The sequence below is a fragment of the Salmo salar genome, chromosome 14 (assembly GCF_965601325.2).
Source record: "Salmo salar chromosome 14, fSalSal1, whole genome shotgun sequence".
Lineage (NCBI taxonomy): Eukaryota > Metazoa > Chordata > Actinopteri > Salmoniformes > Salmonidae > Salmo > Salmo salar.
This window is the reverse complement of record NC_138304.1, coordinates 82,353,621-82,373,826: the sequence shown is the minus strand read 5'-3', so window position 1 is coordinate 82,373,826 and position 20,206 is coordinate 82,353,621.

Below are 20,206 nucleotides of genomic sequence, written 5' to 3'. Positions count from 1 at the left end.
GGCTGTATGGGACTCAAACCCCACTATGCCTTCTGAGAGGCTTCATTTGAATAAGCTGCGGCTCGAGGGCTGGGCACTGGGAGTGATGGGCCTACAGTTCACTGTTAATTCCAACACGTGTGTGTCCGTGTGCATGTATGTGTGTCTGTCTTCGTGGGGTCCTTCATAATAACAAAGAAAGATCCTCCTGGACCTCTCAAAAGCTGCATGAGAAAATCAGTCAAGTTTTTTTTAAACGAGAGGCTTACTCGAGAGAGAACAAGCATTGTTTTGGGGCCTGCAGGTGTATTTCTACGTAGGCACTCTGTTTTGTTCCCAATCCATGTGACACCTCTTTGTCTATATGTGAATACATTTGTCTCTGCCACTGCAGCAGCTTGTTGGCTTCTGTGTACCTGGTTCCAGCAGCCTCGCTGGCTTTGAAGTTTCCATGAGTTGGACATAAAACAGTCCTGTTGTCATTATTGATTTTCATTGGTGGGAGTTTTTGTGTTTCATACACTGTTAAGACATTTCTCCCGCTTGATCCCCTCGAGGCTTAGGCTTCTTTTATGTGCTGTCTTCCAGGCGACAGTAGGCTGGCACATGTGAGCAGTACGATGAGACAAGGACTCAGGAGAATTCAATGACAACAGTAATATGCAGTTATCTTCCATGAAATTCAAATAACATACAGTTACAGCAACAACACAGTTCTCCTGCCAACATGGTCTCATTAGAATACTTTATGTCATAATAGTGCCATTGAACCATTATACTTACATGTTACCTACAGTAAGCTGAGATATGTCTGACTCTGTCCTCCAATACTTTCCATGGACTAACTTAACTATGGGAGTTAATAGTCCCAGACAGTGTTCACATGGAAAGATATAGATCCTAGATGTCCGGGGGGGTTCCACATTCTTCAGTATGATTAAAGACCCAGGGGTGTCCTGTCAAAACCATTAGCATATTCAGGGTTTCTTTAAAGAATAATTGCATATAACCATTCATCTGAATTAAATACCCTTTTTAGATGCGTTGGAATAAAGGGGAGGGCGTGCAGTGGGTAGGGAGAGTGTGCCTGTAAGGCCATCGGTAGGCATGGATCCTGGGAAGTTAAGTTTATTGGCCAGCATTTTCTAAACTAGGGGTCATGACTTGAATATGAGAGAAACTGAAATAAAAGAAAATAATTTGCACTTGGTTTATAGAACTGGCGTTACGTCAGTAACCTCTGGTAGCTGCTAGATGTGGTTGTAATAAACAGAGAGCTTTCTGTTTTATTCCTACAAATGGCTCTGTCTTTTGAATGGTTTAAGCTACAAAATAGTATGACCCCATCACTGAAAGATAAGACTCTCAGGAACACGTATGTGTCTTCTGTTTCCCTCTACAATGCCCACAAGCCTCATTAGAACAGAGTGGACAAGACCAGACACTAAAGCAGACTGGGTGAAAAACACAACCAATGATGAGGTTCTTTTCTACACAGAAGATCATACAAAATTATTGCCTGATGATCTTCTGAACTTCCCAGTACTTTTCTGCTGAATTTCAGTCACTTCAAACCATACTTCCTTCATTTTGAAACACTGTCAAAAGTACTGTCATACTGATTTGTAATAGACTGTCATAGCCCCCAATTAAAAAAATAAACAATGGCCTTTGATTACATCACCTTTTTTTTTACATGGTGGGGTTGCTAAAAAATGTTGATGTCAAAAACGGCCACAGGCCCAAAACATTTGGTAACCCTGTATAGACCATCCAAGTGAATGAGTTCCTATTTTTTCAGATGCGCTGTTGCTAAGGACATCCTCACTTCCAACACCAGATTAGTTGTGATTCACTGGCACCAATAGCTACACATGTTTAAGACAACTTAACATATATACAGAAACATTTTGCCGTCTCTCCACAAAGAGTAAGTAAGCATAGCATGTGTTTTTAAGTCTTATTTACTTAAGTTTGTCTTTATCCCTTATATGCGCAAACCATGACATTGGTTTTGTGTCTCTCTTTCTCTCTCTGAAGAACTGACTATCATGCAGCCTTTGCTCCCTGCCCTGGCCTCTATCCTACATGGTAGGATAGCATGAGGGCATAAGCGCCGTGCTGAAACGGGGATAAACAGAGTTAACCATGATCTTGTTTATAGGCAACACATGCCTTGTTTGGCCCTATGAGAGGAAATCATCTGAGTATGGTAATGAAGAGTGTAATTACTCACAAACTGAACGTGAGGTTTTTAGAACCCTTATTATATACTGTGAGTCCTATAATGTTCTTTACATCCTTCAAAAACGTATGTAAATCGTGTGATTAGATACATCCAATGATGAGAAAACACAGAGAAATTAAATTGGCAACATGTCAATAGGCAGTATGTTAATATCACTATCGACAGTGTCACACATGCAAAGTGTGCCCATATGGTGGTACACAGCTAATTTAATTTAATTAACGCCTTCACATCTAACATTGTTGTACCCTTGTGGTGTGCTCCCTTGTCATCCTGGTGTAGTGTTGTACCTGAGAAACTCTCAAATGTTTTACATTTACCCTCCTAATGTGGCTGATATCTACTTGTCATTGAGAAATAATTAACCGTGGACTCCCTTCCAAACAAGAGACAGCAAAAAATAGAATCTCAACTCAATAAACCCAGTATGGGGAAAATAAGCAGAATGAAAATTCAGTTCCGAAGCAAAAAGCCTTGTATTGTCAGAGAGACCTCTTTGCCAACTGGCTGCCAAAGCATTCTGCTGGGTGAGTTGTGATGTGTAAGCTGTACTCCGCTAACAAGCTGCCCAAATCCCACATAAAAGCAAACAGACAGACAGTGGCACAAGCTAGCTGGCTGTATTTACATATTCCATCCTCTCTGGAAGAGAAGAGACCCTAAAGTCTGTCGAGAAACTGATGATCAACACACTGAAACGAGACCACAAAAACTAGAAAGAAAATACAAATATCTGAGTCTTGTCCACATGTTGAGGAGGACAACATTCAGCAGTCAGAAACACGGTCAGAGCCAGTAAAGGGACATAGAGAAAAATACTTCTTATGTGTTGCTTTTGAATAGGAGCAGAATTGACATTTTCCACATGACTATAACATTGTAAGAAGTTGAACCTTGTTAATGTTATTCAGGGAAAGAAAGCCTGAGATTAAGGCTTCTACTGTCTTTGACACCACCTGTTTCACGCTTTAAAATAGCCTCTTATATGCATTTCTTCACAGGGAAGTAATGATGTCTGGTGGAATGGTGTTTGGCTTGAAAATGTGAAACAAAATGAACTTCAAAGGTGATGGTTTGAGACATCCATTAGCAGTAGAAACCTCAAGTCAGTAGATCAAGTCTAATTACCCCGTAAAGGTTAAGCTGAGGACTTTCCCAAAGGATACAAGTTCCAAGAAGTCAGTGAGAAAGAGGTAGCACGATATATCACCAGAACAATGATCCTAAAACAGAGCCTAGAGGAACTCCATACACATCTTATTTCAACATAAATATGTTATGTTATAGTTCTCAGTATCCCTACATACAGCAAGTACCATCATTTGGCTATGAATGGTCTTGCTCCTTCTCGTGTTTGCTTTCTCCTATAGCACAGCACCACCATGAGAGTGCCATCTCCTTCATGTTAAATCGAGCTGATTATTGCAATGAGGTTTCACACCTTTGATTTCCTCCAGAGCCTTGGGGAGAGGTTGTGAAGATGATCATGAGAGGGTGAAAGAAACCAGGCGAGGTGGTGGGAGGGACAGAAGGAAGGAACATGGTGTGAGTGAAGACTAAAAACAGCATCCCTCCACAGGTGTGCCATGCTTCTTCCAGGTCAGCTGTGATACAGTAATGTACAGTTGATGAAAGATGTACTCCCTGAAAAATAGGCAATGCCTTCATCTCACAAGTAGCGTGCAAGAGATTTATGCAATTTGCAACATTTGTCGAGAGCTGAGGACTTGACAGAGTTACAATAATTCCAGTACGAATTTCTGAGTATCCAGACAGAATGTCTTCAAAAGCAGTCTGGTATTTAAGCAGAATAGGGAGCCTGGACCTTTTGAGGTATTTCTGTAGCGGTGGACAAAGAAACATATACTATTGTGTATATCCAGTCCTGTGGAGAGGGAATATGTTTCTACGCATACATGACTGTCACTTTAATTGCTGATTTTTCAAAATGTCATTTCTCCTATAATGTTTTTTCTGTGGATAGAGGTGTCAAACCCTGAAACTGGATCGTGTTATGCATTTTTAGTTTCAGGGGTCTGGCTTGGTATGATTAAAGTTATCAAGAATCCCAGGAACTCCCAGCTATTTGTTTGATTCCTGATTAATATAAAACTCCCTCACATACTGTAGTATCTAGGATTAGGTAGGTCTGTCTGACCATCTCAGGAAAAGCATTGTTAAGAGGCTACATTTGCAACGTGAATGAGGCTTAGTGTAAAAAACCCAGGTTTCAGAACCTAGCTAGGTACAATAATACCTGGTTCTAGCTAGTTTGATAGAGCTACCCACAGCTGGTTTGTAATGACCTGCACTACACACATCTTCAAATGCATGCAGGTTCATGTGACGTCTCTGCTAGGCTGGTTTAGTCACACAGCCCTGGCTGCTTAACTCCGATAAGGTGGAGGAGAGTCGTTCTGACTACACACACACACACACACACACACACACACACACACAGACACACAGACAGAGACAGACAGACACACACATGGAGCAGCCCTGTGGACATATTACACTGTGGCTTTCATTTCTTCGCCATTTGAAGGGCTTATTCACGCCAATTAATAGTCTGTTGCTTTCTCCTCATAATTCCACCCACCAACTTCCCCTACGGTTTTATTTACACTCACACTTCATGTGTTATCGTCAGCTTAATGGCTGTGTTGGTTCGTACCTAATACACCTTGCATGGTTACATTAGTAAAATAGAAAGAGAGAAATTGCAAATGGCCAGGTAACATAACTTGTGTTGTCATTGAGTGGATTATTCCAGTGTTTGGGGGGGAAAAATATAGGGTGTTCATTGAATACATTTGTGGCATTCATTGCGACATTTGGCCTTGGATAATCACTGGGCCAGGTCACTGGCATCACAGAGGATGACACAGAAAGTTCAATAATTAGGCCTACTGCCTGTTCTATAGTCTCATCAATGTGTTACTGGCTTTGCTATCAAAGGTGTAATAAATTCAGAGTTGATCATTTATGAGCATGTTTTTTTCCATAATAACGTCTGAGTAATTTAATGTGTGACATTTTCACATGGACAGCAGTCGTTTATCAGTCTCACTCTTTAGCAAGATACATGATGTTGTTAATTTCTTAAATAAAATGTATGCTATGTGAATGACTTTCATTATTTGTTAACCATTTATAAACCCTATGCATACCCTTTATAGATGGGACCTCCATCTTAGGTGATGGTGTTATGGGTGTTATTTTAACATTCTGGACTTACAGTCGTCATACATAAACTCAGTAAAAAAAGAAACGTCCATTCACTGTCAACTGTGTATATTTTCATCAAACTTAACATGTGTAAATATTTGTATGAACATAACAAGATTCAACAACTTACACATAAAGTTCCACAGACACGTGACTAACAGAAATTGAATAATGTGTCCCTGAACAAAGGGGGGGTCAAAATCAAAAGTAACAGTCAGTATCTGGTGTGGCCACCAGCTGCATTAAGTACTGTAGTGCATCTCCTCCACATGGACTGCAGCAGATTTGTCAGTTCTTGCTGTGAGATGTTACCCCACTCTTCCACCAAGGAGCCGCCAGTCCGGAGCCGCCAGAGCCGCCCGCCAGTCCGGAGCCGCCAGAGCCGCCCGCCAGTCCGGAGCCACCAGAGCCGCCCGCCTGTCCGGAGCCGCCAGAGCCGCCCGCCTGTCCGGAGCCGCCAGAGCCGCCCGCCTGTCCGGAGACACCAGAGCCGCCACCTGTCCGGAGCCGCCAGAGCCGCCCGCCAGCCCGGAGCCGCCCGCCAGCCCGGAGCCGCCCGCCAGCCCGGAGCCGCCCGCCAGCCCGGAGCCGCCAGAGCCGCCGGGCGCAGCCAGGGACGCCCGCCAGCCGGGCGCAGCCAGGGTCGCCCACCAGCCGGGCGCAGCCAGATTCGCCCGCCAGGCGGGCGCAGTCAGGGTCGCCCACCAGTCCTCCGGCGCGGCCAGGGGCGCCACCTAAGTGGGCGACGCCGAGGGTGGAGCGGAGGCCACGTCCCGCACCTGAGCCGCCGCCCCTTCAGAGTCAGGTTTTGCGGCCGGAGTCCGCACCTTTGGGGGGGGGTACTGTAACGCCCTGGCCATAGAGAGGGGTTTTTGTTCTTTATTTTGGTTAGGCCAGGGTGTTACATTGGGTGGGCATTCTATGTTCATTTTTCTATGTTTTTGTATTTCTTTGTTTTGGGCCGTGTGTGGCTCCCAATCATGCACAGCTGTAGTTCGTTGTTGCTGATTGGGAGTCACACATAAGAAGCCTGTTTTTCCTTTGGGTTTTGTGGGGGATTGTTTCTGTTTAGTGTCTTGCACCTGACAGTACTGTTTGGCTGTCGGTTTTCTTGTTTTGTGTGTATAGTGTTCTTTCGTCGTTAATAAATTCCTGAAGATGAGCACTAACTCCGCTGCACCTTGGTCTACTCTCTCTTCAGACAGCCGTTACAATTTCAGAGTCCCTAGAAAGACCACTTTAGTGTCCTAAGTTTTCATAACTGTGACCCTAAATGCCTACCGTCTGTAAGCTGTTAGTGTCTTAACGACCGTTCCACAGGTGAATGTTCATTAATTCTTTATGGTTCATTGAACAAGCATGGGAAACAGTGTTTAAACCCTTTACAATGAAGATCTGTGAAGTTATTTGGATTGTTACAAATTATCTTTGAAAGCCAGGGTCCTGAAAAAGGGACGTTTCTTTTTTTGCTGAGTTTTTGAAATTCTTCATTGTTGACTGCCCTTGACTGCCCTCGACCAGCACAAAAACACCCTGTGGTGTATTGCACTAGCTTCGAATAGTCCCCGCGATATGCAACTTTTCAGGGAAGTCAGGAACCAATACACACAGTCAGTTAGGAAAGCAAAGGCTAGTTTTTTCAAATAGAAATTTGCATCCTCTAGCACTAATTCCAAAACGTTTTGGGACACTGTAAAGTCCATGGAGAATAAGAGCACCTCCTCCCAGTTGCCCACTGTCACCAGTGATAAATCCACGATAATTGAGAATTTCAATAAGCATTTCTCTACAGTTGGCCATGCTTTCCACCTGGCTAGCCCAACCCCGGCCAACAGCTATGCACCCCCCGCAGCAACTGTCCCAAGCCCTCACCCCTCTTCTCCTTTACCCAAATCCAGACAGCTGATGTTCTGAAAGAGCTGCAAAATCTGGATCCCTACAAATCAGCTGGGCCAGACAATCTGGACCCTCTCTTCCTAAAATTATCCGCCGCCATTGTTGCAACCCCTATCACTAGTCTGTTCAACCTCTCTTTCATATCGTCTGAGATTCCTAAAGATTGGAAAGCGGCTGTGGTCATCCCCCCCTCTTCAAAGGGGGAGACACTCTAGACCCAAACTGATACAGACCTATATCCATCCTGTCTTGCCTTTCTAAAGTCTTCAAAAGCCAAGTGAACAAACAGATCACCGACCATTTCGAATCCCACCGTACCTTCTCCACTATGCAATCCGGTTTCTGAACTGGTCACGGGTGCACCTCAGCCACGCTCTAGGTCCTAAACGATATCATAACAGCCATCGATAAAAGACAGTACTGTGCAGCCGTCTTCATCGACCTGGCCAAGGCTTTCGACTCTGTCAATAACTTTATTCTTATCGGCAGACTCAACAGCCTTGGTTTCTCAAATGACTGCCTCGCCTGGCTCACTAACTACTTCTCAGATAGAGTTCAGTGTGTCAAATCAGAGGTGTTGTCCGGATCTCTGGCAGTCTCTGTGGGGGTGCCACAGGGGTTCAACTCTTGGGCCAACTCGTTTCACTGTATATATCATTGATGTCGCTCTTGCTGCGGGGGATTCTTTGATCCACCTCTATGCAGACGAGACCATTCTGTATACATCTGGCCCTTCTTTGGACACTATGTTATCAAACCTCCAAACGAGCTTCAACGCCATACAGCACTCCTTCCGTGGCCTCCAACTGCTCTTAAATGCTAGTAAAACGAAATGCATGCTCTTCAACCGATCGCTGCCCACACCCGCCCGCCCGACTAGCATCACTACTCTGGACAGTTCTGACTTAAAATATGTGGACAACTATAAATACCTAGGTGTCTGGTTAGACTGTAAACTCTCCTTCCAGACTCACATTAAGCATCTCCAATATAAAGTTACATTTCGTAACAAAGCCTACTTTCACTCATGCTGCCAAACATACCCTCGCAAAACTGACTATCCTACCAATCCTTTACTTAGGCGATGTCATTTACAAAATAGCCTCCAACACTCTACTCAGCAAATTGGATGCAGTCTATCACAGTGCCATCCGTTTTGTCACCAAAGCCCAATATACTACCCACCACTGTGACCTGTATGCTCTTGTTGTCTGGTCCTCACTACATATTCGTCGCCAAACCCACTGGCTACAGGTCATCTATAAGTCTTTGCTAGGTACAGCTCCACCTTATCTCAGCTCACTGGTAACTATAACAACACCCACCCATAGCACGTGCTCCAGCAGGTATATTTCACTGGTCATCCCCAAAGCCAACACCCCCTTTGGCTGCCTTTCCTTCCAGTTCTCTGCTGCCAGTGACTGGAACAAATTGCAAAAATCACTGAAGTCGGAGACTTATATCTCCCTCACTAACTTTAAGCATCAGCTGTTAGAGCAGCTTACCGATCGCTTCAGCTGTACACAGCCCATCTGTAAATACCCCATCCAACCAACTACCTACCTCATTTTTGTTTTTCTGCTCTTTTGCACACCAGTATTTCTAACTGGACATCCTCATCTGCACATACAGTTGAAGTTGGAAGTTTACATACACTTAGGTTGGAGTCATTAAAACTAGTTTTTCAACCACTCCACAAATGTCTTGTTAACAAACTATAGTTTTGGCAAGTCGGTTAGGACATCTACTTTGTGCATGATACAAGTCATTTTTCCAACAATTGTTTACAGACAGATTATTTCACTTATAATTCACTGTATCACAATTCCAGTGGGTCAGAAGTTTACTGTCACGCCCTGACCTGAGAGAGCCTTTTAATGTCTCTATTTAGGTTTGGTCAGGGTGTGATTTGGGTGGGCCTTCTATGTCCGTGTTTCTATGTTTGGGATTTCTTTGTTTCGGCCGGGTATGACTCTCAATCAGGAACAGCTGTATATCGTTGTTGCTGATTGGGAGTCATACTTAAGCAGCCTGTTTTTCCTTTGGGTTTTGTGGGTAGATGTTTTCTGTATAGCTACTTTGCCTTATGGAACTGTGTAGTCGTTGTTTTGTTTATTTTGTAAGTGTTCACTTTTCTTATTATTAAAAAGATGAGCATTCATATTCCCGCTGCGTTTTGGTCCTGTGTTCACGACGACCGTTACATTTACATACACTAAGTTGACTGTGCCTTTAAACAGCTTGGAAAATTCCAGAAAATGATGTCATGGCTTTAGAAGCTTCTGATAGGCTAATTGACATAATTTGAGTCAATTAGAGGAGTCAATTAGAGGTGTACCTGTGGATGTATTTCAAGGCCTACTGTCAAACTCAAAAGAAATCAAAAATTGGAGATCTCCACAAGTCTGGTTCATCCTTGGGAGCAATTTCCAAATGCCTGAAGATACCACGTTCATCTGTACAAACAAAAGTATGCAAGTATAAACACCATGGGACCACACAGCTGTCTCCTAGAGATGAATGTACTTTTTTAATTAACTTTTTGTTTACCTCCTTTTTTCTCCCCAATTTCGTGGTATCCAATTGGTAGTAACTCCCGTATGGACTCGGGAGAGGCGAAGGTCGAGAGCCATGCGTCCTCCGAAACACAACCCAACCCAGCCGCACTGCTTCTTGACACAATGCCCATCCAACCCGGAAGCAGCCGCACCAATGTGTCGGAGGAAACACCGTACACCTGGCGACCTGGTCAGCATGCACTGCACCCAGCCCGCCACAGGAGTCGCTAGTGCACAACAAGACAAGGATATCCCTGCCAGCCAAACCCTCCCTAACCCGGACAACACTGGGCCAATTGTTCGCCGCCCCATGGGCCTCCTGGTCACAGCCGGCTGTGACAGAGCCTGGGCTCGAACCCAGAATCTTTGGTGGCACAGCTAGCACTGCAATGCAGTACCTTAGACCACTGCGCCACCCGGGAGGCCGAGATGAATGTACTTTGATGCGAAAAGTGCAAATCAATCCCGGAACAACAGCAAAGGACCTTGTGAAGATACTGGAGGAAAAACGTTCTTAAGTATCTATATCCACAGCAAAACGAGTCCGGGCTTTGACTAGACCATTCCAAGACCTTTAAATGTTTCCCCCTAAACCAGTCGAGTGTTGCTTTAGCAGTATGCTTAGGGCCATTGTCCTGCTGGAAGGTGAACCTCCGTCCCAGTCTCAAATCTCTGGAAGACTGAAACAGGTTTCCCTCAAGAATTTTCCTGTAAATAGCTCAATTTTAGTCTCATCTGACTAGAGAACCTTTTCCATATGTTTGAGGAGTCTCCCACATGCCTTTTGGCGAACACCAAACATGATTGCTTATTTCTTTCTAGCCACTCTTCCGTAAAGCCCAGCTCTTTGGAGTGTAAGGCTTAAAGTGGTCCTATGGACAGATTCTCCAATCTCTGCTCTGGAGCTTTGCAGCTCCTTCAGGGTTACCTTTGGTCTCTTTGTTGCCTCTCTGATTAATGCCCTCCTTGCCTGGTCTGTGAGTTTTGGTGGGCAGCCCTGTCTTGGCAGGTTTGTTGTGGTGCCATATTCTTTCCATTTTTTAATAGTGGATTTCACGGTGTTCCGTGGGATGTTCAAAGTTTCAGATTTTTATAACCCAACCCTGATCTGTACTTCTCCACAACTTTGTCCCTGACCTGTTTTGGAGAGCTCCTTGGTCTTCATAGTGCCGCTTGGTTGGTGGTGCACCTTGCTTAGTGGTGTTGCAGACACTGGGGCCTTTCAGAACAGGTGTATATATACTGAGATCATGTGACAGATCATGTGAAGGTAATTGGTTGCACCAGATCTTATTTAGAGGCTTCATAGCAAAGGGGGTGAATACATATGCACGTACCCCTTTTCCGTTTAAAAATTGTTATAATTTTTTTCAACAAGTAATTTTTTTCATTTCACTTCACCAATTTGGACTATTTTGTGTATGTCAAATACATGAAATCCAAATAAAAATCAATTTAAATTACAGGTTGTAATGCAACAAAATAGAAAAAATGCCAAGGGGGTGAATACTTTTGCAAGGCACTGTAAATGCGCTATTTAGGCCGTGGATGAGCTAATGCCTTGCGTCAAAGGATATCATCATAGGAAGACAGATTGACAGGAGATCCTCATTTGATATCATCATACATATACAGTAAAGACAATAAACCTGCAACAAATGCACTCAGACAGTGTGAAAAGCTTTGTCTGGTGGCTGGGTTGTGAATGTTTTATTTTATATGACCATAATTCTGATGAAAGCCACAGTGATGGTTTTTGTATGAGCCAATCAACCACTTTACCTTCTCCAGTACCTCTGAGCATGAGAGGTGCACCGCCACCATAACAAGTGGTTTTGGATTAGATAAGGACTTCCTTCACCGGCAGTCCTAGTATGCACTCCAAATGGCACCCTAATGGGCCCTGGTCATAAGTAGTGCACTATGTAGTGAATAGCATTCCATTTGGGTTGCAGACCTAGTCCCAATTAGGCTCTGCAGTGAGTGTTCATTTTGTCCCGATGAAACTGAACATTGCTCATAGGGGGAAGTAGAGTGTCAAAGGGGACCAATTTAACCGTAGAGGGGGATCGTTTGACATATCTACCTCCTGGCTAGTCCTCTGAGGTTTCAGGAAGGATTACCTCTTCTGTGATACTCTGACACTGTAATGTTTAGGAGGGTGATACAATACAGGGTGATACAAGGGTGATACAATACAGTAAAAAAACAGATTTTCCCCCCTATATAATACCTAATTGTTGCTCTTTGTGAGGCTGCATAAACTCACCAGATTACCAATTTCCCTTTGTCTCATGTTTGACAATTAACTCAAATAAGAACAAGGGAAAAAATCTGTATGGTTGAGATATTATTGCCTAAGGAATTACAATGTCTCATTACGAAAGACTGTGAGTGGTCTTGTGTTTGGCTCAGTTGGCACTAGCATTGTCAAGGTTGGGGTTCAATTCCTGGCGGCATCACATACACATACTTAAAATGGCATGGATATATACATTATCAGTCAGAAGTTTGGACTCACCTACTCATTCAAGGGTTTTTCTTTATTTTTACTATTTTCTACATTGTAGAGTAATAGCGAAGTCATCAAAACTATACCCCTACCTTGTCACAACAGAACTGATTGGCTCAAATGCATTAAGAAGGAAAGAAATTCCACAAATTCACTTTTAAAAGGCACACCTATTAATTGAAATGCCTCCAAAAAAGTACTGTACAGTATATACAGTACCAGTCAAAAGTTTGGACACACCTACTCACTCAAGGATTTTTCTTTCTTTTTACTATTTTCTACATTGTAGAATAATAGTGAAGACATCCAAACTATGAAATAACACATATGGAATCATGTAGTCATCGAAAAAGTGTTAAACAAATCAAAATATATTTTATATTTGAGATCCTTCAAAGTAGCCACCCTAGGCCTTAATGGCAGCTTTGCACACTCTTGGAATTCTCTTAACCAGCTTCATGAGATTAGTCACCTGGAATTAATTTTATTGAACAGGTGTACCTTGTTAATTTGTGGAATTTCTTTCTATCTTAATGCGTTTGAGCCATCCACTGTTTTGTGACAAGGTAGGGTTGGTATACAGAAGATTGCCCTATTTGGTAAAAGACCAAGTCCGTATTATGTCAAGAACAGCTCAAACAAGCAAAGTGAAATGACAGTCCATCATTACTTCAGGACATGGAGGTCAGTCAATATGGAAAATGTCAAGAACTTTGAAAGTTTCTTCAAGTGCAGTCACAAAAACCATCAAGTGCAATGATGAAACTGGCTCTCGTGGGGACCGCCACAGGAATGGAAGACCCAGAGTTACCTCTGCTGCAGAGGATAAGTTACCAGCCTCCGAAATTGCAGCCCAAATAAATGCTTCAAAAAATGTAAAATGTTACAGACACATCTCTACGTTAACTGTTCAGAGGAGACTGTGTAAATCAGGCCTTCATGGACGAATTGCTGCAAAGAAACAACTACTAAAGGACACCAATAAAAAGAAGAGACTTGCTTTGGCCAAGAAACACGAGCAATGGACATTAGACCAGTGGAAATCTGTCCTTTGGTCTGATGAGTCCAAATTTGTGATTTTTGGTTCCAACTTGCTGTGTTTTTGTGAGATGCAGAGTAGGTGAACGGATGATCTCCGCATGTGTAGTTCCCACTGTGAAGCATGGAGGAGGAGATGTGATGGTGTAGGGGTGCTTTGCTGGTAACACTGTCAGTGATTTTATTTAGAATCCAAGGCACACTTAACCAGTATGGCTACCACAGCATTCTGCAGCAATACGCCATCCCATCTGGTTTACGCTTAGTGGGACTATCATTTGTTTTTCAACAGGACAATGACCCAACACACCTCCAGGCTGTGTCAGGGCTATTTGACCAAGAAGAATAGTGATGGAGTGCTGCATCAGATGACCTGGCCTCCACAATCACCCGACCTCAACCCAATTGAGTGAACGAAAAGCAGCCAACAAGTGATCAGTATATGTGGGAAGTCCTTCAAGACTGTTGGAAAAGCATTCCAGGTGAAGCTGGTTGAGAGAATGCCAAGAGTGTGCAAAGCTGTCAAAGGCAAAGGGTGGCTACTTTTAATAATCACAAATATTTATTTAACACTTTTTTGGTTACTACATGATTCCATATGTGTTATTTCATAGTTTTGATGTCTTCACTATTATCCTCTACGGTTGTTGCTAACGTGCGCTAATGTGACTGGAATGACGTTGTAAGTAACAGCCAACTTTCCAGGACATAGACATTTTTTATATGTGCAGAAAGCTTACATTCTTGTTAATCTAACTGCACTGTCCAATTTACAGTAGCTATTTCAGTAAAAAATACCATGCTATTGTTTGAGGAGAGTGCACAACAACAAAAACTTTTATCACGGCAACTGGTTTGATACATTCACCTCTGAAGATAAATAATGTACTTACATTCAATAATCTTGCTCTGATTTGTCATCCTGAGGGTCTCAGAGATAAAATGTAGCATAGTTTTGTTTGATACATCTATTTTTATATTCAAATGTAGGAGCTGGGTTCTACAGTTTGAACCCCTGCTGGTTCTGTATGTTTTGTATGTTCTCTATAGTTATGTACTTGAAAATGTATCAGTTGACCAGTTCGGCACATTTGGGCAGACATGATTCAAAATGTTGTGCGTAATGTAATGCTTCACTGGATCAGTCTGAAACGTTGCACACACACTGCTGCCATCTGTTGGCCAAAATCTAAATTGTGCCTGAACTCCTATGTGATTTTTATGGCCTTTCTCTTGCATTTCAAAAATGATGGAACAACAAAAAAAATTGAAAATGCTACTTTTACGAGATCTAATGTGTTATATTCTCTTACATTAATTTCACATTTCCACACACTTCAAAGTGTTTCCTTTTAAATGGTATGAAGAATATGCATATCCTTGCTTCAGGTCCTGAGAAACAGGCGGTTAGATTTAGGCAAAAATTTAAAAAAAGGGTCCGATCCTTAAGAGGACAATGTAGAAAATAGTAAAAATAAAGAAAGACCCTTGAATAAGTAGGTGTGTTCAAACTTTTGACTGGTACAGTGTATATATATATATTACATTCTTGTTAATCTAACTGCACTGTCCAATTCACACAGGACCACGCAATGCCCCTGAAGAGGGGTGTGTGTGTGTGCGTGTGCGGGTCAGTGGCAGCCTAATAAATGCAAACAAATCACACTTATTTGTGTTTTCAAAGAAGAGAAAATAAAGAGAGGGAAAGAAAGAGAGAGAGAGTCCCCATTCTATCATTCAATATTAACCTCTTTGTTTATTCAAACTCAATTCAATGATGAACATCGGCAACAGGCCCATTAATCAACCATGCCAGACCAGACAGCGGTAGACCAGACTAGCACAGGGAGAGATTGTGATAAAACAGAAAGACAAGAGAGATATCTTCTGTAATAACCCTAAGGAGATACCAGAATTATTCTAATACCAGAGGAAGTCATTTAGTCAAAACAGAAAATGGGGGGACAATGTTTTTGATTAGACAGGGCAGAAATCAGATATGTGTTATCGAGAGTATTTACATGTCATCATTCATTTATTATACAGTAGTGATAAGCAAAATGCCAAACACCGAGGGTGTCACGTCCTGACCATAGTAAGATGTTATTTTTTATGGTAGAGTAGGTCAGGGCGTGACAGGGGGTGTTTTGTGTTTTTCTATGTTTTGTATTTCTATGTTTAAGTTCTAGTTTTCTATTTCTATGTTGTTTTTTGGGATAATCTCCAATTAGAGGCAGCTGATCCTCGTTGTCTCTAATTGGAGATCATACTTATTAAGTAGGAGGTTTTTCCACCTGTGTTTGTGGGTAGTTGTCTTCTGTTTAGTTTTCTGTACCTGACAGAACTGTGCGCTTTCGTTTTCTCTTTGTTAATTTTTCCTTTAGTGTTCTGAGTTAAAATAAATATTCATCATGAGCAATCAACGCTGTGCTTTGGTCCCCTCTCTACGACAGCCGTTACAGAGGGTGGAAATTAATATGAGGAATTAGCAACTAATAACATAAGGTTGAAACATATTTGGGGCCAGTTTCCTGGACCCAGATTAAGCTTAGTCCTGGACCAAAAAGCACTTTCAATTAAGATTTTCCATGTACTTTTTATTTCAGTGGCAGGTTTAATCTGAGTCTGGGAAACCATCCCTTGATGTTTCGTTTCAGACAGAGAGCTTGTCCCTGAGGACAATACCTTGAATTACCATAAATTGATGCCCCTGAAGATCACTTTCAATGGCTCTGACTTTATGAACTTAAGATCAGTCTTGTCCCAAGGAGAATTATTAAGTCTAGGTCCAACCAGCACTGTTGGCATGGCTGATGCTAAGCAATATGCAGAGACAGATAAGAAATAATTGCCGGCTCCCTCCTATCAGACACCAGGAGGAAATGAAAATCACAATCAGGCAGTGTTTTAGCTGGCTCACGGTCTGTTTTAACTGGCTCAGTCTGGTCTGGTCTCTGTATGAGTTGTGGTGCTACAAGCCTGGTGCTCACTGGATAGCAAGGTGTGTATTCAAATGTCATTTTGTTCCTGTTTTGCCTGGCAAAAACAGAGTAGCCTACTTTTATATAATCCATATAAAATACACTTAGCTATCTGCCACAGACGCATATTTGCCAGAACAATCTGCCTGGTCTCATAGCAGCCCAGCAACAGCAGCCCAGCAACTTGACTTTTTCCACAGTTTGCTACATTACAGCCTTATTCTAAAATTGATTAAATTGTTTTTTTTCCCTAATCAATCTACACACAATACCCCTTGTTGACAAAGCAAAAACAGATTTTTTTAACAATTTATGCAAATGTATACAACAACAAAACATACGGAAATATCACGCTTACATAAGTATTCAGACCCTTTACTCAGTACTTTTGTCACGTCCTGACCAGTAAAAGGGGTTATTTGTTATTGTAGTTTGGTCAGGGCGTGGCAGGGGGTGTTTGTTTTGTGTGTTTCGGGGTTTTTGGTTTATGTTCTATGTTATCTATTTCTATGTGTTTATCTAGCTTTTCTATTTCTATGTTAGTTTTGTCAATGACCTCCAATTAGAGGCAGCTGGTGGTTGTTGTCTCTAATTGGAGGCCATATTTAAGTGTGTTCATTTTCACTTGTGTTTGTGGGTGGTTGTTTCCAGTATAGTCTGTGCACCTTATTGGACTGTTTTCGTCATTTGTTTTGTTTAAGTGTTTTTCCTTTAATGAATAAGAAGATGAGCACTTTACCCACTGCATTTTGGTCCACTCCTTACGACGCACGTTACAACTTTGTTGAAGCACCTTTGGCAGCGATTACAGCCTTGAGTCTTCTTAGGTATGACGATACAACCTTGGCACACCTGTATTTGGGGAGTGTCTCCCATTCTTCTCTGCAGAACCTCTCAAGCTCTGTCAGGTTGGATAGGGAGTGTCGCTGCAGAGCTAATTTCAGGTCTCTCCAGAGATGTTCGATCAGGTTCAAGTCCGGGCTCTGGCTGGGCCACTTAAGGACATTCAGAGACTTGTCCCAAAGCCACTCTTGTGTTGTTTTGGCTGTGTGCTTAGGGTCATTGTCGTGTTGAAAGGTGAACCTTCGCCCGCATCTGACATCCTGGACTCTCTGGGGCAGGTTTTCAACAAGGATCTCTCTGTACTTTGCTCCATTCATCTTTTCCTCGATCCTGACTAGTTTCCCAGTCCCTGCCGCTGAAAAACATCCCCACAGCATGATGCTGCCACCACCTTGCTTCACCGTAGGATGGTGCCAGGTTTCCTCCAGACCAAAAAGTTCAATCTTGGTTCCATCAGACCAGAGAATCTTGTTTCTCATGGTCTGAGAGTCTTTAGGTGCCTTTTGGCAAACTCCAAGCAATGTGCCTTTTACTGAGGAGTGGCTTCTGTCTGGCCACTCTACCATAAAGGCCTGATTGGTGGAGTGCTGCAGAGATGGTTGTCCTTCTGGATGTTCTCCCATCTCCACAGAGGAACTCTGGAGCTCTGTCAGAGTTACCATTGTGTTCTTGGTCACCTTAAAGATCAAGGCCCTTCTACTCCGATTGCTCAGTTTGGCCGGGCGGCCAGCTCTAGGAAGAGTCTTGGTGGTTCCAAATTTATTCAATTTAAGAATGATGGAGGCCACTGTGTTCTTGGGGACCTTCAATGCGGCAGAATTTTTTTGGTACCCTTCCCCAGATCTGTGCTTCGACACAATCCTGTCTCGGAGCTCTACGGACAATTCCTTCGACCTATTGGCTTGGTTTTTGCTCTGACATGCATTGTCAACTGTGGGACCTTAAATAGACAGATGTGTGCCTGTCCAATCAATAGAATTTACCACAGGCAGACTCCAATCAAGTTGTAGAACTGTAATGGCTGTCTTCGTCGTCCTCAGATGAAGGGGAAGAGAAATCAGACCAAAATGCAGCGTGGTAAGTGTCCGTCAATTTAATGAGAAAACTGAACACTAAAATACGACAAGCAACATAAAAGAAAAACCGAACAGTTCCATAAGGCACAGAAGCTATTCGGAAAACATCTACCCACAAAACCCAAAGGAAAAACATGCTGCCTAAGTATGACTCCCAATCAGCAACAATGATGTACAGCTGTTCCTGATTGGGAGCCATACCCGGCCGAAATAAAGCAATCCCCAACATAGAAAAACAGACATAGAATGCCCACCCAAATCACACCCTGACCAAACCTAAATAGAGACATTAAAAGGCTCTCTCAGGTCAGGGCGTGACAAGAACCAGCTCAAGGATGACCAATGGAAGCAGGATGCACCTGAGCTCAATTTCGAGTCTTATGGCAACGGGTCTGAATATTTATGTAAATAAGGTATTTCTGTTTTCTAATTTTAATATATTTGCAAAAATGTCTAAAAACGTGTGTAGATTGAAGGTATTGTGTGTAGATTGATGAGGATAAAATGAATGTAATCAATTTTATAATAAGGCTGTAACGTAAAAAACTGTGGAAAAAGTCAAAGGATCTGAGTACTTTCCGAATTCACTGTACCTCAGTTCTGTATATGTCTAAAGATAGCTGTAACATCGCACTACACTAAATACTTTTGGGATGAAGATGTAAAATATTCTCTCGAATTTATTACGATATTTATGAGGAAGAAAAAGGCTACAGACAGACCATGCTTTCCAACCTGCATACAGAGGACCCTCAACCTACCCTTCATACAGGTAGGCCGTATGATCTTGCTTGCTCTGAAGTGACATGATATATCTAGTTGATATTGACTGCTAAATGAATAACTTTCAGCTCAAAATGCAGACATAAAACGCAGTTTATTTCTGTGTCTTGCATTTTGAAAATGCATCACCGTTTATTGCGGTAATGAAAAGTTGCATTTGCGCAGGGATTGTGTTCGCGTCTGTGCGCTTTGAACCACTTCTGTGGAGAGTCGGGGTATAGCTGGGAGAATGGGGCTATGGCTGGGAGAGTGGGGGTGTAGCTGGGAGAGTGCTGGTATAGCTGGGAGAGTGGGGGTATAGCTGGGAGAGTGGGGGTATGGATGGGAGAGTGGGTGTATAGCTGGGAGAGTGGGGGTATGGCTGGGAGAGTGGGGGTGTGGCTGGGAGAGTGGGGGTGTGGCTGGGAGAATGGGGGTGTGGCTGGGAGAGTGGGGGTATGGCTGGGAGAATGGGGGTGTGGCTGGGAGAGTGGGGGTATGGCTGGGAGAGTGGGGGTGTGGCTGGGAGAATGGGGGTGTGGCTGGGAGAGTGGGGGTATAGCTGGGAGAGTGGGGGTGTGGCTGGGAGAGTGGGGGTGTGGCTGGGAGAATGGGGGTGTGGCTGGGAGAGTGGGGGTGTGGCTGGTCAGGGGACAGCTGGGAGGAGGTGGTTCATAGGGAGAGATTGTAGGGGTTGGGGGTTGTTGGCAGAGAACATGAAGTATGACTCTGGGTGTACCTTGAGTATAAAAATAGATCTAATTTAAGGATCTAATTTTAGTCTGTGACAGTTTATAATTCAGAAGAGAATTCAGAACAGTTGGGCATCCATCCTATCCCAGCCTTAAATACAGACGGATTGAGGGATGGAGGGAGGGAGGGAGGAAGCCGGGAGACATTGAACAGATGTAGCCGTTGTGTCGAGGGGAAGAAAGAAGCAAGTAATTGTTTTGAGACAGACAGGAGCACTCATGTATGGCAGGCAGCGTTTGTTCGTCTGTGCTTTTAGCGAAACGTTGACAAGAGGCCTCTAGTCTCAACTTCAAACACTATTTCCCTTTGTTTCAATTTAGCCATGATTG